The sequence below is a fragment of the Periplaneta americana genome, chromosome 1 (assembly GCF_040183065.1).
Source record: "Periplaneta americana isolate PAMFEO1 chromosome 1, P.americana_PAMFEO1_priV1, whole genome shotgun sequence".
Lineage (NCBI taxonomy): Eukaryota > Metazoa > Arthropoda > Insecta > Blattodea > Blattidae > Periplaneta > Periplaneta americana.
The window spans coordinates 137,836,997-137,863,009 of NC_091117.1; the positions used below are offsets into that span (position 1 = coordinate 137,836,997).

General features: G+C 35.7%; 1 protein-coding gene across 1 annotated transcript in view; it reads right to left on the minus strand.

Moving 5' to 3' along the window:
* Window positions 1–26,013, minus strand: part of LOC138701275 (ras-related protein Rap-1) — a 718,590-nt gene that overhangs the window by 456,626 nt on the left and 235,951 nt on the right. The window contains exon 2 of the mRNA XM_069828000.1: window positions 3,965–3,990. The gene's annotated coding sequence lies outside the window, so the exon portion shown is untranslated. The remainder of the gene's footprint in view (window positions 1–3,964; window positions 3,991–26,013) is intronic.

Consider the following 26,013-nt stretch of genomic DNA (forward strand, 5'->3'; position numbering starts at 1 on the left):
CAACCAATCTTGGCTGCTTATCCCACAGTTTTTATCACCTCCCTAGCATTTGATGAAGGATGGGTAGAGCGGAGAAAAATTCTCTCCGGCACCGGGACTCGAACCCGGGTTTCAGCTCTACGTGCTGACGCTTTATCCATTAAGCCACACCGGATTCCAATTCCGATGCCGGATTGAATCCTCTCAGTTTAAGTTCTACCTCTTAGTTTTCCTTTAGTGGCCAACCCTCATGCACTGTGTCACAGTGTACTGTACTTCGGTACATTATATTAATACTGCATTATATGCGTAAATAATCACTCAGTGATTTAAGGCGGCGCTCATTCCGTCGGATCCCGGTCACTTAGTTACTCTTAATGAGTGCACCTCTGCACATAGTGTGTTCGACATTGTGCCCCTGGCACACATTTGTGCCTTTCAACTTAATTTTCTAATAAACAGTGCATTTAATCACAAAACGTAATATAGGTTTTTCTATTCATTTAAGTTTACCTTATCGTCCTTTCCAATCTGCAGGATTATTTCCATTCCACTCTATATATGGAGGACCCTGTATAAATTATTTCTTCTGTAATGTTCAAAAATAGTAATAGGCCTACGCATTATTTTAATTAATTAACTGACTTTTGCAAAAGTTTTTCGAGAAAAATGTTCGTTCTAGTTATCAGCTATTGCGCCGATCCATAATGGAAAACTGTGTCGGCTCCACGAACTTGTTGTTCCAATATACCTCGCTCTTGTTTGTCTCATGAGTTCAACGAACGTTACTGATACAGTGAACCTTGCAATTGGTTTTAAATTGCAGTATAGGATTTATCGAAGAGACTGTAGAACTTTGAATAGATTTTTGATAATGCTCTTTTAGGTTGCAATCCCGTCTCTCGATCCCTCCTACGTGGTAATCAAAGCCAAATTGAATTTACTGGAACACTGAAGAATGCTGTAGAATGCAGCACGGCTATGTATAAAAGGTTTCAGGTGGATGCAAAGTACAGATAAAGAGCACTCACGCGAAGCAGTTCATCACGAAAGTGGTGTGTGAGCTAGTTGATACGTCTGTCACAACTGTATGTGTTCAAATACGCAAAGTCTGGTACACAGATACCATCGACTTTTTTAAAAGTACCAAGTTGTTTATGACATAGCGTTTCTGGAACCAGCGTGCTAAGCTCTCGTATTTTCCGAGGTATTGCTTTGTAAAAAATAGTAATTTGTTTTAATAAAAAATTGCAAATATATCATTAATAAAATGTATGAGTGATGTCTGTCTAAAAATTGGAATTCACTGTCATAAATCGTATTTATTCAGAGTATCAGACTCCTTACATGGCCTGCGAAGACTGCGTCATTATCGATTAGTAACTTCCTGCGTTTTTATTTTTACCCATACGACTGTAGTTAATATTAGCATGCATACAATTATCTCGTCAAAAATCTGAAAGTTAGAATTTATAAAACAGTTATATTACCGGTTGTTATGTATGGTTGTGAAACTTGGGCACTCACTTTGAGAGAGGAACAGAGATTAAGGGTGTTTGAGAATAAGGTTCTTAGGAAAATATTTGGGTCTAAAAGGGATGAAGTTACAGGAGAATGGAGAAAGTTACACAACGCAGAACTGCATTCATTGTATTCTTCACCTGACATAATTAGGAACATTAAATCTAGACGTTTGAGATGGGCAGGGCATGTAGCATATATGGTAGAATCTAGAAATACATATAGTGTGTTAGTTGGGAGACCGGAGGGAAAACGACCTTTGAGGAGGCCGAGACATAGATGGGAGGGAGAATAATATAAAAATGGATTTGAGGGAGATGGGATATGATGATAGAGACTGGATTAATCTTTCACAGGATAGGGACCGATGGCGTGCTTATGTGAGTGTGGCAATGAACCTGCGGGTTCCTTAAAAGCCATTTGTAAGTAAGTTATGCATATAATTATCTACATCGAACGCTGGACCACCGAGGTCAACTGTCCTAAATTAAGATAGAAATCATAAGATTAACTTGAAAAAAAAAGTTATTCCTAAAATATTAAATTTTGTAACACTGTTTATTGCTTTGGCAAAGATCCTGAGCAACAGAAAAATGTATGCATGTTTAATCTTCACGTGAGACTCTTAATCAGCAGCGGAAAACGCTTATATTAAATAGAGCAGCCAGTTTGATTATGTACAGTACGTACATCAGCAACTGTAGCGGGAGAAGCTATGCTCTCTGAGAGTGGCTGTTTCCCGTCCGTGCTCATAATAAAAGTGTGTATCTAAAAGTTAGTAAGGTCTGCAGCATACTGCATCGGACGTCCTGTCTGTGACTTTTTCGGTCTGTCTAGGACTGTCTCGGACGGTCTCGAACAGAATTTATCCAAGACGTATGTAGTTGGTTTTCCAATGCACTGTTACCTTCAATTTATGACGTGATAGCAACCGATGATGAAATCGTAGTAATGATATATTTTATTTAATGTACGTATACACAGGGTGTTTCCGGACTGGTGTTACAAACTTTCAGGGATGGTGGGGAAGGGCACATGTATCAATTTGAGATAAGGAACCCTGGTCCGGAAATGACTGAGTCGAAAGTTATAAGCAAAAATAGTTGTGTGAAAATAGAATTGTAATTTTGCACCACGTACCCTCCTTCCCTTAACCTTTGGAACAGTCGTGGAAAGATGGTATGGGCCGGATGTCTCCTATGTGGGTACTTCACCCGATACAACCTGTGAGCTTCTCTACTGTTCCCATTGGCTCATCCGTATTCGAAAATCAGGTCTGCATATTCCGCTGCCGTGTACTCCTCCATTTCACTAGGACTGATCGACTGGACACTGCAACTTGTACACATACACTGCTGTCTACAGACGTGCATATATCAGGACCGACCATGTCCGTTACACTTTATGCCATTTACATTGTTTTAGTGTAGTTTTCTGTCCCCACCCCTCAGACAGCGCACTGAATGGAATACTGTATCTAGACAACGTGAACAACGTCAGATCAATACAGTATGTGTAAGATGTACAGATAAATGCACATAAATAAGGTGTACAGAGGAATAAAATTATTTCATTTCTACACAACTATTTTTGCTTATAACTTTCGACTCAATCATTTCCGAACCAGGGTTCCTTATCTCAAATTGGTACATGTGCCCTTCTCCATCATCCCTGAAAGTTTGTAACACTAACCCGGAAACACTCTGTATATATACATGTATATCCTTGATTTTATAAATGCAGCATAATTTCTTCCAACAGTTTATCTACCATGTCCTTCTTATCCAATTTTTTTAATTTTGTAATCAAAAGTGGTGTCTTTGCATGCACACAAACAATAAGTCTATCTGCGTCTACATCCATTTTAAATTAAATTGGAAGATACTCGTACATATAACGTATACATAAAATTATACCACTGAATGTGCTATATTGCAGGTCACAAAACCAAGAACAGACGTAAACAAATCGTCCGTTGTCTACAACTCCTAGATAAATGAAAGAACATTAATGGAAAAAAAACTTTTAAGGCCATCTATTGTGAATAGTCTATAATTTACGATGATTCACAGAATTTTTACATTTTAAACAATACAAGAGGAGCACAGAATACGCTTAGCTGTGAAAGTGTTACATTCAGGCCTCTAATCCAGCAGCGTGGCATTTCGGCTCACCGACTTACATACCCTTTTCTCTGTTCTTATAATGGTAAACGGACTACGAAGTATTGGTAGTAAAGAAAGAATGTGAAACTCATCTATATTTCATAACATAAACATAGGCAATATAATTGCGTATATGGAAAATGAAGTAAATGTGGGTAAAGATATATTACAGAAACGCTCATATTCGTATAATAAATCTTGTACACTATAACTGTTACTTTCCAAAGTTGTATAGGGCTTTCAAGTTAATCATATTTTAGTTTTTATTACACGTAATTGTAGACAATCGATCAACTTACCAATATAACGGCTGTACTTTCCGTATCTGAAATGAAAGAAAACAATAAAATTGTAAGTGTTTTGCTCAACTAACTTCTTATAGTAAAGAAAATTAGAAAGTCTCCTCTGTAAACATACTTTTATAAATTCAGTTTGTTGTAGCTCTATCAGTGTTGGGTTTCTGGCTATGTCTAAGCAAAATAGATAGGCTACATATTACATTTAGTGGTATGAGGGACGCAGTAGTGTCAAGTACAGGGACATCATTTTATTTTTACTAACATTTTTTATATTAACCTGGCTATATCTTTGGATTAAAAGTCTAGAACCGGAAACACCGCTTGCTCCCCCTTCCAAGACTAGAGTTTGATGAAACTGCCGTAAAATACAAATCACTTTATTAGATATAGGATGGAAGAAAAGTAGTTCATCCATTTATGTAAACTAGGAAATATCGCAATTTTTAGTTTGATAATTTTCATTAGGTTTTTGTTTAATCTTAATACAGTACCGTATTAACACTTAGTGTTTTTACTCACGAATTGAACTATCCATTCGGACGTATTAATTATGCTGTGTATATTGTACTGTTACAGCACATTGGCGTACAATATAGAGAATGAAGTTAAATTGAAAAATAATCATAATACGGATATTTAGACACATGTTTTAAAATGGTGGCCGTTCATTTCGATACAGGCTTCAGTTCTTTTGTGCATATTACTGCACTATAGACTATTGTACCTAATTCCAATTACCAGTTTCGTCCTTCGTACGAGTAACTCATGTTAAAATAATTCTATACCTACTCTATAAAAGAGTAGGCTACCTTACGTACTGTAAATTTAATCTTCACTTCTGCCCGATCCGAAAAGATAAAATTATTTAGAAATGTTATCTACTGTCCGTTCAAGTGGTTTTGTCGCAGGGTCGTAGAAAGGGGGGGAAGGAAATCACGTGACAGTTAATTACTTAACGAGGCCCTTTTATTTAAGTTATTTTAAACAGTTATATACTATTACGTAGACGTCCAATTCCTAACAGAAATTAATGTTTTCAGAAAAGAGCTAAGACAGTCCAGCTACTAGACTTTACACAGGGGCGAACAGAAGCAGGTGGGGGAAACCGAGATGCGACGCACAGTGGTTCCAAATACAAATCTAGCAGGACAAAATTAATAACTCTCCTCGTTTCTAACAGATTTTCATAAAATTTGGTATACAGGTTACAAATGGCATTTTGCATTTGCGTGTAAACTCTGATTACGAGTGGATAAAATAAACCACCCTTTTACGGGGGTTGAATTTTAAAAAATTATAATAATTTTACAAAACTGATTTTCGCAGGGATTGGAACGAAATCACAAATGCATTATATACTTTCTATTAGATTTTAATGTGTGAAAGATGCTAAAAATACACAACAGTTGTACATACTGAGTCAAATATCATTTTTTTAATAACATAGCCTACATATTAATACATTTTTAACAATACCGCTAACTCTGGTTAAATAAACCTACATTTGAAATATTTACAAATATTTGAGAGAGTTGTAACTCTATTAATTTTCAAACATCATCATCATCATCATCATCATCATCATCATCACCATCGTGATCCTGGAGCACTCTCAATAGGTGTACATCAGAAGATACACTTTTTCTAATCTTTTGGCGTTAGATACGAAGACTGCTTACCATCGGGCCAGGGGAAATTCCATCAAATCCATCGTCGTATCGGCTCTACAAAATTTGCTCGCGTGATAAGCTTGTTCCCTGAAATTCTTGTAATCTTTATTTCGGACTTCTTGGGGTTCCTCGGACATCATCCCAACTGAAGTACGGCTTCCTTTATCAAATGCGCACCATGGGTAAGTATTTTATGCACACTTTGCCGCATGTAATGCCACTTATATTTCTGGATGTATAATTCTACAGTGCCCAAGCAGTATTTTTTCAAACTCTCCAATATTAATACTGTACCCACTGGCGATTGTTTTAAGCAGTGGTCGGTAAAGATTACGTCATATAAAATGCAGCCCGCAATACACAGCGAAGGGGAATGTAGGAGAGAAGGATATCCAGATTGCTTAACGTTGAATGAAGAAGTCTTGGCTAAGGGGATGTAAATCATGCCTTACCCCTCCCCCCTGCTTGTATATTCGCGAGTTATACGAAATGATGACCACTGGTTTTAAAGATGGTTCCAAATCACCGAATCAAGCCTTCATCTACGCCAATAGTTTCTGATGCCAAACCTGGATCTTCAAAGAACCTCCGCGCGCTAATCCCGACATTAGTCGTAACAAATTCTGGTTTGGGAATGTCGACATAAAGTCCCATTTCTTTACGTAAGCGATCTTGTTTTCTTTTCTTTCATTCATTTTCGTGACCCTTTCTGAGTAAAAACTTAACACTTGCTTTACCATTTGTGCTGCATCAAGCCTGTATGTTGATCTCAAATCCATTTCTGCGACAAGAGCAATCTCTTCAACCGAGTGTGTTTCCAGCAAAGGCTTCACCTTCCTCTTCTGACTTTTCTCAGCACATTCATGAAACGGCTTTTGTGGACGATTTTTGTTTTTTCTTTGCTAGACACAGTCTATTTAAAAAAAAAGTCATTTTAACACTTAACCAATCCTAGTATTTCCTTAAGAAATTTTTTTAATACGTAGAGGCAATTAGTCCATTGCTCTTTGTTTCATTCAGAATTCAGCACTTTTTTCTGCACTAATTTACGATCATGTCCGTCAGAATCTCCTAAACCATTTTCATTAATACATACTCACACACACAGGCTAATCTTCTTAAAATATTATTTTCTTTTCACGAAATGTCAACTAGTTCTGTTCTTGGAATTCCGTCTACCATCACTAAAATATAAATAAAAGGAGAAGGTGGTTGAAGGTGGTTACAAAACCTTTATAATTACATACCTAAATGACTAATGTAAATGCTGAACCTGCTTTGACAGTGGCCTTTTGTGGCCTTTGCTTTTGCGGGCCTGCTACAGCAAATACAATTTTAAAAATTTTCATGGAACACTTCTCTGTGTATTAATGAGTATTCAGAATTCAGCACTTTTTTCGAAAATGTAGGGAAATACTTGTAGTTTTATATTGTTTTGAAGTTCAAACTTTTATACCTTTTGTCCAGTCAGATTTGAGTTTGGAACCTCTGTGCGACGTAGGCAAACGGACGACAGTACCTGTGCGAAAATATGATTCAATATTGCAAGCTCTTTCATCACTGGAAAACGCGAACATATTTCTGGAACGTACTTAACTCACTACTCAGTACTCAGTACTGCATACGCGGTCTTGGTTCTATGTGGAGGACGTTGTAAGTTTATTAGTAGAGGAGTGAAGTACATTCAAAAACTCAGGTACGATAAAAATTGAAGTAAAAATAAAATGATGTCTCTGTATATCCTGTTATTTACAATGCCATACGATACCATAAAGATAAAAAGGGGAATTTAATTTAAAATGCAATGTTCAATCAACAAGTGGAGCCACAGGTGCTCCTCAGATCTCGATGAAAGCGGTTTTGAGAGAGAAGGATCTATATCTATAACTGTTGGATAACAGACATTCTTTTGATTCTCGAATGACAAGTCCAATCAAATAAAGAAGTGTGTAGGGATGAGTTCACAAAAGATGGGTTGAGAAGAAAAATAGTAAATATTTCCTTGAAAATATATCAATTACTTGAGATTGTCAACTGTGTGCTCGAGGGGAAACTGTTATGTAATTGACAGTACGGTATAGTATGGCTAACGGATATGGGTTTTTGCGTCTTTCATCGTACTATTCTTACCAAAACCAATTGACATTAGATGGATATAAAAGACAGAATTGAAGGGCTTATGTCCGAGAGAATTTTTTTCAATCGAATCACGATGTTTACAAAATAATTTAAAATTATTCGTTGTAATTTTAAGATAAAAATTATTTTTGGTGCATGGCTTCTTTAATATAATGAGACTTCAGAGATGTAGGTGAAAAAATCATAAGATTGGTAGAACTGGGATCACATGACCAGGATTTAACTCATTCTGTTGTTAAATGGAGAATTCACTACATACCGTAGAATCCCGATTACCCGGACTTCGATTATCCGGTCTTCTGTTTTATCTGGATCGTTTTTTTTAATAACAGTAGTGTACATATATAGTACTGAACAGTAACAAGATTTTTTAAAGTCAATTACATAATGTACTGTATTGTGAATAAAACTAGTTTATTATGTACAGTAATGGCAAAAAATCCGGGCCGACCCTTTTAGCTGATTTCAGAGCCTTGTTCACTCCAGAGCACGGTAGACTGGTAACTAAGACGTTCGTGGTTTGAATCCTGTCTGGGAAGGAAACTTTTTTTGTTCCTTATTCAAATTTATTCCCAATACTTTTTGATTGCAGGTAAAATTCGTGTTCTGGGAATAATAAGTTAATTAAGTAGTAAAATATCGCTGCAATCGAAAAGTATTTGGAATAAATTTGAATAAGGAACAAAAAAAAGTTTCCTTCCGGGGCAGGATTCGAACCACGAAAGTCTTAGTTACCAGTCTATCCTGCTCTGGAGTGAACAAGGCTCTGAAATCAGCTACAAGGGTCGGTCCGGTTTTTTTTTTTTGCCACTACTGTACATGTTAGTAACGTATTTCTACATTATTGGGTTTGACCTTCAGTTTGTCCTTTTAAGATTATAGGATCAAAAATCACTCAGTGCTCCCACCCTCCGTATTATCCGGATTGCCCTCGGCCCATATAGTTAGTATAGTCCCGACCCTACTGTATATTTTAATGAAATGAAAGGTATTGTGGTTATTAGTAAATTATTTTTTTAATCTTGTATAAAGTCTATATTGTCATAACACCTTATGATTTACATTAAATAATATTCCATTTTAAATTTATTGCACTCTTAACGAAAGACCACTATAAAAATGTTGGTTAGCACATAACAACTATAAGGCTACTACCATTATTATCTCAATCTCGAAAAAATAGGACATCTACTGTATGTTGTGTGACACCGAAGCCATCGTCTGTCACAATATATGCTACTACCACAGTCACGAAGCTTGAGTTGTTGAGAGTAGTAGCAACAATAGACTGTGCCGGTGCTACTTCACATTGTCTGTGATGAGGCGATAGTAGCGATCCTAGTGGTTAGCAACTATCTGTGGATGCATATTCCCTACGTATTGAGCTTCGTGACTGTATATACTAGACTGTATGTTCCTTGTGGTTTGTCCAAAGTTTGGTAGATGGCAGTGGTGGTGGGTCTATACGACTCATAGTTCTCTGTAAAAGGTACCGAAGCTCCCATTTTCTTGTTTGTCTAGCGGGGATATGAAGACTCATAAACATAATATAGACCTACAACGAACGGCAGGTCACCACTAGAGGTATGGTATATGGATTTGATGGCTGGAGAAAAATGGCGATATTTAAACAACAGTGTAATATTACAACAGCAGAAGAAGAGTAAGCAATCTCAGTAAACCTGCCTTTACAGAAATATTGCAAACAACAAACCTCATAATGTTCCGGAAGTAGAGTCTTCGAATATTATTTATTGGGAAGCTATGGCCGACGGTGAGATATTCCAGGTAACCTTTGTCGTGGTGTGCCGTAATGGAGTGACTTCCGTTCATTGCTGTACCAGTAATAGCACAGCCTAGTATACACAGTCACGAAGCTTGAATTCATGAGGGTACTAGAAACAATAGACTCTGCAGGTACTATTTCGCATTATCTGTAATGAGGCGATAGCAGCGATCCTAGTGGTTAGCAACTATCTATGGGTGCATATTTACTACATATTGAGCTTCGTGACTGTATATACTAGACTGTGGTAATAGGGACATTGTCATCAATAACATCACGGCTTAGGGCATTCGTTTGGCCTGTTCCGTCTCCAAGATTTAGAAAATAAATTGGTCTTTCCAGTATTTCACAAGTCTTCCAATTGATCTTAATAATAAGACTTTATATCCGGTATGGAATTACACTGGGATTCAATCTTTCGATGTGATTTCTGTAGTATGAATTAATTGTTTCTGTTACAATATTTTCCATATTCCATATTTAATTCTTCTCTCATTTCCTTGTTATATTTTCAGGCCTTAAAAAGTGTGTTCTGCAAGGTGACTCAGTAATCTCATTTCTGCCACCTCAATAGTTTCCTTTGTTGGGTCGTCAATGTCCATATTTGGGGACCATATAATAATGTGGGGAGTGCCTGGTTTTATATGATTTTAAACTTTTCTTTCCGTACCTTCTTTATTACTTACAAATGGCTTTTAAGAAACCCACAGGTTCATTGCTGTCCTCATATAAGCCCTCCCTTGGTCCCTATCCTGTGCAAGATTAATCCAGTCTCTACGATCATTTCCCACCTACTTCATATTCATTTTAATATTATCCTCCCATCTACGTCTCGGCCTCCCCAAAGGTCTTTTCCCTCCGGCTTCCCAATTAACACTCTATATGCATTTCTCGATTCGCCCATACGTGCTACATGCCCTGCCCATCTCAAACGTCTGGATTTAATGTTCTAATTATGTCAGGTGAAGAATACAATGTGTGCAGTTCTGCGTTGTGTAACTTTCTCCATTTTCCTGTAACTTCATCCCTCTTAGCCCTAAATATTTTCCTATGAACCTTACCTTTTTTATTAGATTTTGTTTAATTATCCCCACTAGTTGCTCACATCGATGCAGTTTATTGTATACATCATTAAAACATTCATAAGCAAGATCACATCACAAATAATTAAAATGTTTTACTTGTTATAAAATATCACTAAAGAAGGAATTTACCCACAGGGTCTACAAGATTAGGTATGCATAGAGTGTTCGTTGTTGAAAGAAAGAGTGAGCGTAAGTAGCAATGCAGATACATGGGTACCTGTTAAGGAACTCTGCCGTGGTTTAACCAGGGTGAGGTTGTAGCTTTATGTGGTTATGAATTGCAGTCAAATGTAAACAAACCAATTGCCAGAGCACAACGCTTAACACTACGCACGAAAAACGTATCCTCATTCAATAGCTGCGATGCACAACAAGTTTCAGTTGTAACCTGGCCATATCTCAGGCTTCACGTCATTCATGTCTAAGAACAACTAACCTAATATCCTCATGTTGTGGTATAAATTCCTATCTTTAATTATCACCTACGAAAGTATTTATTGTTACAAGTTCTTTCCTTATAAAGCCTAAAATATTTGTTTTCTCAATCGTAATAAGGATGGTAATGAATTACAAAGTCAGTACCGGTACGGAAAAGGATTATGCTGACAAACCATTAATATCAATATCCACTACAAAATTAACTTTACTGGGTTTCAATAGGAACTAACGCATAGAAAGCCGTTAATTTCTTTGTTCGATTAACTCTTTACTTCAGTCTTAATGTATTCTCTTCTTTAATCGCATTTTCTAAACGGAAGTGTTTTTTCCAAGTCATGCATAATAAAAATGCGCGATTTCACACACAAATTTAAAGCTCTTTTTAGGAAATCTTTCAGTCCTCTTCTGAAAACATACAGAGAAAATGTCCAATGTTCAAGTCAGAATGTTACCACTAAAAACGTGAAAGTAGAAGTATAAAAATACTTTTGAGTGCAAGCGGCTACAGTTCGCACTTGCCTGGATTCGATTTTAGCGCAGCGGAAATGTTCCTTCAAACAGGTCAGATTTTATTTCCCCATTATGCAGTAGCGGAGAGACTCCATATGAGTTTGGTTTTTATTACGTCGCGATGCATTCTTACCGAACCTGATGTTTATGCTGTTCCGAAGTCTTAAGAGATGAACTCACGCTTTCACACTCTTCTTCGCATTGCTTATTCTATCAAAGATTTGAAAGTCTTTTTCGAGCTTAGATGTGGATTTACTAAATTTACCTTTACAGTTACGTTTGTTAACGCAGATACCTTGGTTTCGAGGATATAATACATTAAAAAAATAATGATTCATTAGCAAGCTCAGGTACAATTTTTTAAACGAAGCACTACTATGTACTACTAAAAATATTGAAATTGATTTTGTTCTTTTAATTTCGTCAGTTTACAAGCAAAACACGTTAGGTGAAAAATATTATTTCTGAGAAAAAGGGCGTATATAATGTACCTACTATACATAACGTATGTGTATGAACTTAGAATGGCAAAATTAAATAACACATAAAGAGAACCAACTTACTAAAAATAATATTTTGAAGATTCAGTTTTGTCAAGAGCTATCAAGACGCCTTTTTCCTAGAAGTAAGCTAATATGTTTTACTTAATGTATTTTGCTTTTAAGCCGACGATTTCTCTATTCTTAACAATAAAAACAGAGAAATAGCCTAAAAAATCTGAATTTCAGTAACATCTAGTATCACTTCACGTCAATATACTGAAATAGTTCTGTTTCCATTTCACAATGAGGTCAGTTTCCACTCTCACGAGCATTCTTCAACAGGATCTGTACTCTCTTTTTCAGTCGGCTTCCGACATATGTGATTTTGTCTGAATAATTATCCCTTCGGCAACCCCTCTCAGTGCATTTTGCCTGTCGCGATGGTATTTGATTCGAATTTCTTGGACTAGTTTGAAATTATCACTACTACTCTCCTAAATTGGGTTCTCTAGCTTCCACATGAGTGATATGTTTTGAAATTATCACTACTACTTTCACAGATTGGGTTATTTAACTTCCACGTGAGTGATAAATATTATTTCACTGATAGCGTTGTCTTTCAGCTACAGAACGAGGTACTGTTCGCTTTCGTATCTCAAATCATACTGACTCAGTCGGCCCTGAGTTAGTGCTGCGCAACGCCGCTAAAGATAGTCATTTTCGCTGCGTCCTCCCTCGTCTCTCTGGTGCAATCTTATTAAAAAGCGACATCTGTGCTGTTATCTCTAATAGAACAAACCATCCACATACAGGTCCCGTCACGTCAAAACATTTTCCTCGAAAATTCCAGACGGTCCGGGACGTTGCCTGTATATGTGAACGCTACCATACAAAATGCGTTTTGCAATATTTTGACGTAACGTTACCTGTCCGTGACGTGACGTTGACGTTCCGTATAATGTTAATCGACCTATGAGGGCCACATTGTCGTTATTTTTAATTTACATGAGACTTCTAGTTTATACTTGTTACTGAAATTGAAGTGCGAATTACAGCTTCATTATTCCTATATTGTCTTGATATTATTAGAATTAGAATTAATATTAGTATATGAAGAGTCCACTGCAAGAATGATGGATGTCACTTTCTTTTCGAAAATGAACCAAGACTGTCAATGTATAGGTTAAGACATATAGAATTTACATAGAGAGTTACATGGCATTAACACTGATAGTCATTGTCCAGTAATGATCGGAAAATCACAGTCAAGCTTTGAGCGCTAAGCATTTCAAACTTTCAATTGCTTCTCCTGCAAAATGTATTTCAAATGACATCCATTATTCTTGCAATGGACTCTTCATATATTTTGACTTGAAAATTTACGAGAAAATATTGTAATTCTGCAAACAATTCATTTCTATGTCTGACTTTTGTGTAAAAATGTCTCTTATTTTATTGAATAAAATATGTTCATATTCACTATCAAGACATTCTACACAGGATGCCGTATATGAAATATGATATTTTCCACTCACAAAATAGTCTTTATTTGAAAACACGCTGGACGCTTGGTCGCAGTATGTACACTGTAACATGAATTTATTAATTCTAGATCTGCAGAAAACTAGTTTCATTTTTAAGTGAAAAACGCCTACTTTCGAATCACATGGGCAAACTGATTTAATCTATTTAGATTTTAGCAAATCTCTTGATGTCATTAGCATAACAATTATTTTTCTTCAAGTTAGGAAATGTTGCTTTTTAATATAGACCCTAAAACTTCACTTAGAATATATCTTCACGATAGAAAATTCTTTGTAAGACTAATAAAATTTCAGATTCCAGCAGTATAAAGTATTGAGTTTTACAGAGCCCAACTTTTAAGATTATATTGACCTCATATCTAAGGAAATGAATGTGGCTTGCAGATTGTCAATCACTCCATAGTGAACATGGAACTTATGACTAGATGATTTGACGAAAATGGTATCAAATTAAAACACATATTTTAGCTTTCACTGGAAAGTCGACTTAAATGATTTTAATAACATTTCTGAAATTATTTGTGATCTGTTAAAGCGTCACACTTTACATTATCGGCGATAATATCTGGATGCTATGTTCCTTCTCAGTATTTTAAAGGAAACATAAACTGCGAATCAATTCTCAAGAGCGCTGGTTTGGTTACACGAGTAAAAACGAGAGAAAATATGACTCCATCTCCACCAAGATTTCAAATTTTTTAAAGCCGGAATTGTCAAAAACTACTAAACTGTATTCCAGTAGTAATTACCTATTAGACATTTTAAATTAAAAAAAAACTAAATTGTTTAAATCTGAATAACTATTGAACTTCATACACTTTAAATGATATAGGCTAAATAAAGAAAATGATATTATCACTATTAATGTACAATATACATTTATTTATTTATTTATTTATTTATTTATTTATTTATTTATTTATTTATTTATTTATTTATTTATTTATTTATTTATTTATTTATTTATGCATTTATTTATTTATGCATTTATTTATTTATGCATTTATTCATTTATTCATTCATTCATTCATTCATTCATTCATGTGCTGGACAACAGCCATTGGCCAATAAACGTCCAGCACAGTGATACAATTAATACAATAAAATTAACAACTATGGTACAAATTAAATAACTGAGATAACAACAAAATAAAGAACATAGATTACAATTATTAATATACAAGAATTATTAATACTATAATATATTATAGAAAGGAGTTGATTCTTACAAAAGTATTATCAATTTGTGTAGAAAGATTATGCAAAGACATTGATTGCCATGTTCTAATACTTCTATACATTGAATGGATCGAAATCGTCTACATGTATGTTAGCATTTTTAATACATCTGGAGACCGGCGAGGAATATTTAGAATTTCTAATATAGAAGAGTTTGTGATGTCTCATTCACTTTGGTGAAAAGATCGTAATCGCATGGATCATATCGGGTGAGTACGGTGGATGTTCCAGTAGTCCGCGTTTTCCGTCTGCCTTGGAGGTACAGCGTGGTGCAGTATTACCTCATCAATGTCATACGCCACAATGAACATCTCCTTCACAGCACTTTGTGTAGTGCGCACTTTCTTTGGACGAGGAGAACCGGGATGCTTCCATTCATTTGACTGGCGTTTCAAGTTTGGTTCATACGACCGAGTCCAAGTTTCGTCCATAGCGACGATTCGTCCAAGAAAGTCGTCACCTTCTCTTTGGTACCTGTGCAACAAGGCCTTCCCGGAACGCTTTAACCCATCGTGCAACTGTGCGATATGGCAACGCTGCATCGCCACATGCTTCACGCAGTCTCTGAAAACATTCTTGTGCACTATGACCTCGTGCCATTTCAATTCTGATCCAGGAACGTTGCTCTAGTTTTGTAAGGTTGGTCTTAGGGCGCTCGCACTATCCCTATGAAAGTGAACGCTCTACACATTGCAGTAGATTGATGGAGTACTGTCGCCGCTGGCTGCACTGACTCATCTAACAGTCCTTGTTCATGTCCACACAGCTGGCAGCTCTCGAAAGCACCATCGTCATGTGACAGCAGTGTTGCCATTACTTTTTATCCAACCTATGTAACAGTAATAGAGTTCCAAACTACAGATGCATATTCGAGTTTCGATCTCACTAATGTATAGTATAGTATGGTATTAAAAGAGAGTCAGGTATTGAAAAAGAATATGTAATTGACCGAATTATTCCTAACATTCTTATTGCATGGTTATAAATATAATAAATGTGGTTGTGAAAATATAATTTGTCAGTTAATACACGGAGGTCTCTAATACAACCTTTTCTGTTAATTATACATTTTTTAGATGATAGTTATATTTTAATGTAGAGGTTTTCCTTGCAAATGATATTACGTAAGTTTCAGATTTATTAATAATCACCCCAATTGGTAATAATAATAATAATAATAATAATAATAATAATAATAATATAATGATATAATAATAATAATAATAATAATAATAATAATAATATAATGATATAATAATAATAATAATATAATAAACAACAAAATGAAAACAAGTTTAGTTACATATAATTCTAAGAATCAAACAATTACGTAATTTGTGAAAAATTGGTAGCCTATTTGAAGGACGACCACCTGATGTAACCTGATTGAACCACTCATCATCTTGATTGTATAAGCTGTATAACTGAAATAGACAAGCAAATAGGCAGCTCGTAATCAACTGCACATGAAATCTGGGAATCCGTTCTGCTGATACACAGCAATGATGTGTTGGATTACGGACGCTATGCCTTCCAGGGAATTTGCTCGTGCTTATTGGGTGTTTGCTTTGCTCATCGTACCGGTCTTTGTTCTGTCAATTTTAGTAAACATCGTGGCATCTAAACACGCGACCCGTCGAGATAGGTTTCTCCAAATTGGTAACTGGGAACGGAATGCAAGATGGTTTTTCTTACATTTTTCATGTATTCATCTTTCTCTTTTTCTTCTTCATTATCTACTTTCCTACAATAGACTGCCGCAGTATTGTATGCGGAAATACCACCACTTCAACACAATCATTATTTATCACACTTGCATCCACACTGTTCTTGTTACGTTTACCATTTAAGACGGAAGTTTTCAGACTGACATTTATATCTTTCTTCCTCTTTCCTCTTTATCATTATCATTATTTGGTTTAATATTTACTGTCATTAACTCTTCGTCTCACTCGGGGATCTTTTCTGACTCCTGTCCCGCAATTTCGTAGGCGGCTTTCGACTTGCGTGTCTCTTCGTGAGATCCAACAACGAATCGGTAGTGTACCCTTCTCACTGTCTCCTATAGAGACACAGTCTTGTAAAAAAATGTTATATCCATATTGATTACGAGAATATTTTATTCTCCTATTATTTTCACAGTCCGTAAGATCTTGTTTTGAAAATTGGTATAACAATAAAATTGCTTTCTATTAATATGTAGGTGGATCTTCTGTTCATATTTTGTTTAGTAAATTAACGGATTTTATTTTAAAGTTGTGATTAGAACACGTAAAATTTTCAACATTAAGTCCATCTTCACCAGGTGTTTAATTGATTTTACAGGACTTCAGGGTTCATGTAGTTCTTCTTCAAGTAATTATAGAATTGGGAATTATTGTTTTTTGATACAGACATTTCAAAACAATCTTATACTAATGACTATACATTTTGAAAACATTTTATACGTGTTTGCTTGTTAGTCATATTTCCTTCATACTCTAAACTTAAATTTTGTAAAATTTTGTACATTTTCTGATTGGGTACAGTTAGGTCTCTCTGTAAGTGAAAAACAAAAGTATCTCAGCTTTTTCTACACAATCTTCTAGGATCTCTTTTTGCTACGGCCAATAATAATAATAATAATAATAATAATAATAATAATAATAATAATAATATTACCATAGTGTAATTATACAGATAATTTAATTAATTTCCTAAGTCCTATATAAGCTGACATAAAGATAAATTCACGTTGCGGTTATGTTTAATATGTTTTGTACACCACAGCGCAAAATTATACTAATTAAGGTTTGTTATTTATTTCATGACTGCCCTTTCTGTTTGTCAACATCAATTTATCTGTTTCCAGGTACATTGTTATTCCATGCTTTTAGTCTCTTGTTTATCTACGACGAGTTATAATTGAAGAGGTCCCTCGAATATTGTTGTAAGCGCCACTTTTTCCGAAAGTGATGTTTTGATGGAATAATATTGTACATCCATATGCCTTTAAAGTACCGTAGTTTCGTGGCAATATCTGAACTGGAACTCCATTTATTTTTCGTCAAAAATTTTGTATCCGTGGAATAATGTTGGATGTGCTGGCAAGATGGCTGATGTTCCTCCAACATCATGTGTAGCATTAGTCCTGATACCATTATTAATGAGTTATAGACGCTCATGCGTCATTTACGAAATACGTTTTACTATCATAGTTAATCTGCCACTTTACTAATTTGAAAAAGAAGGATTACGGTAGGCTGCTGATAACGATTATATTGATTAGTTTAGAATAGGTTTGATCCTTTCAACGAGTCAAAGTATCTGATCTTCACCCTAAAACCTTGGTATGTTATGATTTTATGCTCAGGATGCGGAGAGATTTGGGATTTAACAATTCAGGGTGCTATTCATAGAAATTTCGCTAGCCCGGGCTACGAGCGTGCTAAACAGGATTCATATATTATCATATCGCTGACACTGGTTTATGAATACGAAAAACGTTAGTTCGCTGATCATCCACCGAAAGCCCGCGCTAAGAATGTCTATGAATACGGCCCTTAGTGATTAGAAGTTGTGCACAGCCATCTCTCCTAGTTTCGAAGTAGAAATTTTACATGACGCGCTGTCACAGAGATAACTCGGCGGACATATCTGCAGTGCTTGGGAAAAGTGACATAAGTCAGTTTTCACAAACCTTTTTTGATAATTTATTGACAACTTACACTGGTTTATGTCTATTTGATATTTTTCTGTATGAATTATTGTAATGGGAGATCTATGTATTTTTTTCCAAGCGAATAGATGTTCCGTAAGTTGTCAATAAATTATCAAAAAAGGTTTGTGGAAACTGACTTGTGTCACTTTTCCCGAGCACTACAGATATAGTATCCAATGTTGTGGCACATAATTTAAAATTGTTATTTAAATGTGCCTTTCATTTGCGTATAGCTGCGTCAATGCATATATTAAAGCAGCCCTATCTCGCTCCTTGATTTATGAGGATGGACATAGAATTCACCACATTGTCTTTGTTAATGCTAATACTAATACTATCATAAAACCCCTGAATAACTCTAATAAAATGACCGGGATATCCATTGTTTTTCAGTATAGACCATAACTTACTTCTCAGTACCTTATCAAATTCTTTAATAAAATCAATAAAATCCGAGTTTCGAAATTGAACTCTCTTCTTTTTTCAATAATCTGTTGTACTATAAACACACATGAACGACCTCTCCTGAAGCCACGCGGCTCTTCCTGAAGTAGGCCTAATACTTATGAAATTACGTTAAGCCTTCTAGTTATCATTTTTGCATACACTTTAGAAGCAGAATTGAAGAGACTTATGCCTTTATAATTACTGCAGTGTTATATCTGTCCTTTCTTAAATATAGGGATAGGCCTACTATATTATTTTTCCATTCTTCTAAAATTTTGTCCTTATATCAAACATATATTCAAGATTACCAATAATATAAGTTTTAATTAATTCATTAATATTTAAATAATTCCAAAATTATACCATCTGGTCCTGGTGTTATGATTTTTGCCACTGCTTAGGGCTTCAATAAATAATTCCCATGTTATAAGGTCTAAATGTTCAATGTCTATTATAAATGTCATTATTATTATTATTATTATCATTATTATTATTATTATTATTATTATTATTATTATTACATCTAATTTTATAGTAATCCAGACAGTTTCTTCAGAGATGTTGTTTATTTGCGCTGTATCTTTTTCTTCTTCACTCAAGAATTTCATAATCTTACATGCATTAGCTTGTGAATCATATATAACTTATTGTATTGAATTTTAGCCTACTAATATATTTATCCCAGCTTTCTTGCTTTAGTTTTTTAACTTCCCTTTTCGCGATAGCTCTTCTTCTGCTTTATACCTCCAGAAGTAAGGGACTTTAGATAAGCTTCTTTTTTTTTCTCTTATAATATTTTCTAAATGTTCATTCCATATTCTTAATCCAATTTCTTTCCAAATTTAGGTCGTCTTTCAGATACTTCATAAGCTGTTCTTGATATTGCTTCCTTTAAATTCTGCCACTCAACGTTTATGTCAAGGGTTAGAAGGAATAATTTCATTATGGAAAAATAACTGAGAGAGAGATTACTCAAATGCTTTGTGTGGAGTGTAGCATTGTATGGGAAAGAAACATTACGACGAAGTGAAGAGAAGCGAATGGAAACATTTGAAATGTGGATATGAAGAAGAATGGAGCGTGTGAAATGGACAGACAGAATAAGAAATGCTGTGCTGGAAAGAATGGGCGATGGAAGAATAATACTGAAAGTGATCAGGAAGAGAGAAAGGAATTGGCTGGGTCACTGGCTGAGAAGAAAGAAACTGCCTACTGAATGATGCATTGGAAGGAATAGTGAACTGGAGAAGAGTTCGGAGCAGAAGAAAATATCAAATAACATACGACATTAAGATATAAAGATCATGCGGAGACTAAGAAGAAAGCAGGAAATAGAAAAGACTGGAGAATGCTGGGTTTGCAGTGAAAGACCTGCCCTTTGAAGAACACTATGAACCAACTTCATCGTGTAGCAGGCATGAGACAGGTGCCCACTCTGCATTGTAATGAATTTGGGAAGCCATGACGGGTGGTGAAATTCGTTCACGTTTAATAGACCATTCGATATAGGAGACGGGAGGCATTACTTTCGGAATGCCATTCTTATTTCTGTTATATTAAACTGTCTAGACTCTAGAATAACCGGGTTATAATGATAGTTTCTTTCACAGCGTACGCTTTTAACTAATTCAAAGAATAACAAAAGCCCATTTAACCACTTTCCTGTGTACTTTGTACAACTCTTCGCCTGCATTACCGTTGTATGCCCTGATAGTTAAAATTAACCACCTTAGATGTCAGAAAAGAGATCCAGGAACTCCATTACCGAGCTCAATTTCCACTACACACTTTGACGGAGATTAGCCGCCATTTCTCTTATCATCTCTGAGTGAAGTACGATGAGAATCTTCTTAAATCCAACCGCATGTAATAATCTAGCTATCATGTTCTTCCCTGTCCCATCTTTAGACTTCCTTTGCTCACACTTCCTCTATATTTAAAGCTTTTTACGATCAAAGCGTTTTAAGTCTGCGTGCAAAGTTTACGGAGTGGGGCGCCAAGTTCACACAAAGTTCCTTCTCCAAGATGCAGAGCACACACAAGTGTTTCAAAGAATGTGCTCTAACTCATGAGCCAGATTTCAGATAATAAAAAACAAACAAACAGTTACAAACTTATGCTGTGGTTGCCTGGTACTAGTGCTATACACAATAATTTTACAACCATCCTTACTTTGTTACTGATGTGTATCTTCATATTGATATTACGGTGAAATATGGTGGGCATCTAATACGCAGTTGTTAAGGTTACAGCGTTATGTGAAAGGCACAGCCGTGAGCTCGAATTACAACTGGAAAACGGATACAGGGATACAGTCGTTTCCGATGGCCTAGTGCAGCTGTGACCAAAACTCGAACTGCAGTGATTATATGCGACATACAGCCTATGACGTAAGGAGACGGAGGAAAGGTACTTGGCATGAAAACTACAACCAGTGGAGGTTCCTGCACTAACATCTTGATCAATCCCGCGGATAAAAATCTCAAGCTTTGCTGTATCAGTAATGTCACTGCTGTCATCAAGTTCAAATATCTTGGAGTAACAGTAACAAATATAAATGATACTCGGGAGGAAATTAAACACAGATTAAATATGGGAAATTCCTGTTATTATTCGTTTGAAAAGCTTTTATCATCCAGTCTGCTGTCAAAAAATCTGAAAGTTAGAATTTATAAAACAGTTATATTAGCGGTTGTTCTTTATGGTTGTGAAACTTGGACCCTCACTTTGAGAGAGGAACATAGGTTAAGGGTGTTTGAGAATAAGATGCTTAGGAAAATATTTGGGGCTAAGAGGGATGAAGTTACAGGAGAATGGAGAAAGTTACACAACACAGAACTGCACGCATTGTATTCTTCACGTGACATAATTAGGAACATTAAATCCAGACGTTTGAGATGGGCAGGGCATGTAGCACGTATGGGCGAATCCAGAAATGCATATAGAGTGTTAGTTGGGAGGCCGGAGGGAAAAAGACCTTTAGGGAGGCCGAGACGTAGATTGGAGAATAATATTAAAATGGATTTGAGGGAGGTGGGATATGATGATAGAGAATGGATTAATCTTGCTCAGGATAGGGACCAATGGCGGGCTTATGTGAGGGCGGCAATGAACCTTCGGGTTCCTTAAAAGCCAGTAAGTAAGTAAGTAAGGTATGAAATGTCCAAATATGGACGATGTCCTTCGTAAATGGAAGATTCAAAGCTCAGAAGAAATAAAAATGGGACATGGGATATTTTTAAATATATTATATTATTTGCAATCCCGAAAAGACAAAGTATATGATTAGCCTATGTCTCGTGACCAGAATATTGTACGAAATGGAAATATTAAACCTGGAGATTTATCCTACGAAGAGGTGGAAAAATTCAAATATCTTGGAGCAACAGTAAGAAATATATGACACTCGGGAAGAAATTAAACGCAGAATAAATATGGGAAATGCCTGTCATTATTCGGTTGAGAAGCTTTTGTCATCTAGTCTGCTGTCAAAAAATCTGAAGTGAAGGAAGTGGGATATGATGATAGAGACTGGATTAATCTTGCACAGGATAGGGATCGATGGCGGGCTTATGTGAGGGCGGCAATGAATCTCCGGTTTCCTTAAAAGCCATTTGTAAATATTATTATTATTTTTTTTTTTCATTTAGTGTTCTGCCCAAGGGCAGGTCTTTCACTGCTAGCCCAGTTTTCTCCAGTCTTCCCTATTTTCTGCCTTCCTCTTTGTCTCCTCATATGATCCATATACCTTCATGTCGTCTATCATCTGATATCTTCTTCTACCCCGAACTCTTCTCCCGTTCACCATTTCTTCCTTCATTAGGCAGTTTCTTCTCAGCCAGTGGCCCAAACAATTCCTTTTCCTTTTCCTGATCAGTTTCAGTATCATTCTTTCTTCACCTACTGTTTCCAACGCAGCTTCATTTGTTATTCTGTCTGTTCACTTCACACATTCCATTCTTTTCCATATCCACATTTCCAATGCTTCTATTCGCTTCTCTTCACATCGCCCTAATGTTCATGTTACTGCCCCATACAGTGCCACACTCCATGCAAAGCACTTCATTAGTCTCATTATATTATTATTACTGTTATTATTATTATTATTATTATTATTATTATTATTATTATTATTATTATTATTATTATTATTATTAGACTACTACTACCATTAATGATATTTGCCATTCACTAAACAGAATAGCCTACAACATTAGCAATTCAAGCATTATGGATGCGTAATAGTTCAGTTGGTAAAACAATGAACTGTGAAATGGACTGAAAGGTCCCAGGTGGCGTCCGAGTAGTGGTAGAATTTTTCTCGCCAACATAACTTCTAGAACGGCTGCGGAGTGCAAACATCCCCCTGTCCAATTGAGCACCATTTCTTTCCGAGGAGTATGAAGTACCGTAGGTCGAGTATATGCTATCATATCATCTCTTTGTGCGAGATCAAGGAAGCATGTGAGCTCTACCTCCATGCCCCCATATGGCGTCGCTGTCATACCTTTTACATCTATGTATTATACCATATATTACGTTCAGTTCCTGCAGAGTGGTCAAGCCTGAATTTATTAAGTCGCTTTATATTTATTTTTTATTTGTTTATTTGGGTGCAGTATGGTGAGTGGGTGACAAGTAGGCTACCTTTAAAAAATCTAGCTCTACTGTAAATTTTCTCTCTTCGTGTCCTGCCATAGTGATCTTTTAACTGTATAACACTCTCACGAACCCCAAGATGACCAAAGCAATCGAGTTTCGAATCCGGACAGTGAGATGTTTGATGATTAAAGAGAAGTAATTTTTTTCCTGCAAGTGGACTAATTTTACTTATTTTATTTTACCATTGCAACCAAATCGTTTTCTCGTTGATATAAATAGCCTATGTTCGCTCATATAATCGTTGAATAAGAAATGCGAATAAGATACTAATTTGGACACAAATGAAATATGAACACTTCTTCTGCGTCGTCTGAACGACATACTCGTTATGCTGATAACTTGATTAATGTATTGACTTATGTAATTCAGATAAGGTAGACTCGAGAAGATGTCGTATTTTCCTCATTTACTTTCACATTTAGCTTCGCGTAATTGAATTTTTCAGTAATTTAATTTTGCTGACTTTATTTACTCAGTTAAAAATTCCAAATTATCCTTCACATAGCTCGTACGTGTTAATTGGAAGAATCAATCATGAATGTAAACATTAGAGAGGAGATTTATCATATTAACATATAGAGGTTATCGCGGAACCAAAAGCTATAAAATAGATTGCATTAAATCGCTCTACGTCATGATTGGAAGCCATGAGTACTTAATTTTACGTCAGTGTTGTAGCCTTTTCACAGATCGATAAACTGTTGATTTGCAAATTTTTACCCTGTACACTTTCCTCACAGATCAAGCAACAATGGGGCTGGTTTTTCCGAGTACTTCCTTTTCTTCTCTCAACCTGTAATGTCATATCATCATTTAACCGATAGTGTCTTAGTTAGAATCGAGGTAAATTTATTATTACATTACCTCAATGCTTGGAGCATTGTTCATACAAATTCGTCCAATGGGCCTGTGTACTGTATTTTCTGAAACTTGGTAGCGGAAATTTATACACGTTATCATTTTACCACATTCTAGTATATACAGTCACGAAGCTCAATACGTAGTAAATATGCATCCGTAGATAGTTGCTAACCACTAGGATCGCTAATATCGCCTCATTACAGACAATGCGAAATAGTACCGGCACAGTCTATTGTTTCTAGCACCCTCACAACTCAAGCTTCGTGACTGTATATACTTGACTGTGATTTTAGTACAGTTTGGAGACTGGTCTATCTAATCTTCATTGGCCCCGATGATAAAATATAGATACTTATCGAATACAGAAAAGAAGACGACTAAGAAAATAGGGAATGAATGAACGAAACAAAATATACAATGAAATGGAATGGATATATCAACAGATGGATGAAAGAAAGGACATTTGACTGCACGGATAGGTATACTTCGTTTCTGAAATCTGTAGAACAGCCGTCGGCAAATTTGTACTCACGATGACGTCACTGAATGACAGCCGCAATACATACGATGTAATATCAATCGAGGAGTATAGAGCAATACGTTCGAATCTCAGTGGCGGACTCTCAACACAAGCATCTGACGTAGACTACACAATATTGATTTATAAATGGACAGTTTATATTTTATTTCACCTTTACTTTTACTGTGCTATAACAACCTAGGAAAATACGTCTAAAATTGACACTCTTAATACAACTCTTAAATTCTTGTCTGCTAGTCACGATTTTTGTTTAGATATTACAAGTTTTCGTTGAGAAAACAAATGTTCCGAAATATATTGAATATAGAACCAGACATAGGAGTTATGTAGGATAGCGGCAGGCGGCCTATGATAGGACTACACATATTTTGTATAGAAAACATTTTAAATAAATCTAAGCCAGTCTAGTGTAATATACAATGGCAACGTTTTATGTCCTCAGTCATTTTTAGCTCTCTTAATAACACGTTACTCCATCTAGTAGACTTATTTAAAGTCGTATTTCGAGTCCCGTATGTTACTACAGATACAGTTGCTTTATGTTCAGATTCATTTCTTCTATATATTTTCTTCATGCTTGGAATAACTCCTCTAATGTTGTATTTTCTTTAAGTGCAATGACATCGAGCAAATACTCTTATACAGAGAGATACTTCGTAACTCCGCAAATGAACATTACCAATTCTACTGTATCAGTATCTGTGTTTCCACCTAAAGCGAGAGATTAGACCACTGTTTATGCATCTTTGATTTTATTTCTCCTTCAGCTAGTATTTCAATATCCCTTATCCTTCTTTGTATTGTTCGTGTGGATAATTTCATAATTTACTGTTAAAGCATCAGATTATTCGGTACAAATAATGTTAGCAACTTCATTCAGACATGTTTCATGAGCTATTCTTCATTATAGCACTTCAATGATTTTGCGATTTCCAAAGCAATATC